This window comes from Myotis brandtii, unplaced genomic scaffold, assembly GCF_000412655.1.
Source record: "Myotis brandtii unplaced genomic scaffold, ASM41265v1 scaffold292, whole genome shotgun sequence".
In the NCBI taxonomy this organism is placed as follows: domain Eukaryota; kingdom Metazoa; phylum Chordata; class Mammalia; order Chiroptera; family Vespertilionidae; genus Myotis; species Myotis brandtii.
Window position 1 is genome coordinate 352907 of NW_005361156.1, and position 514 is coordinate 353420.

The window sequence follows — 514 nt, forward strand, 5'->3', positions numbered from 1 at the left end:
CCTCCTCCTCCCCGGTATCATCCATATCAGCCGACCCAGAGGACACAGCTGACTCCTCCCCTTACGCCAGACACCGACACCAGCATCAAGCGCGGCCCTGATGGACCCTTTGATCCAGCCGTTCAACACGATGACACTTCGGGGAGCCCATTGCCAGCATCGCCGCCTGCTAGCCAGACCAACGAGGACAACCGAACCACCGACTTGGGGTCAGCTGAGGAAGTTAACAACTGAGGCCCAGCAGATGGTAGAGAAGCAAGAAGTGGAAGCTACTCTCAGCCAAGTCCGAGGACTCTGAGTAAATCAGCAAAAGAATCTTTCATTTAGCAGAAACTCACTTACTGCTGTTTTGCATTGCCATTGTCCTATTATTCTTACTAGTTTTAAAAATGTTATGTTTAAGTTTTAAAATATTTTGGGTTTTGCATTGGCATTGTCTTGTTATTGTTTTAATAGCCAGAGTTTTGTTCTTGATGCTTAAGTTTTACTTTCATTATGGTAGCTTTTTGTTCTT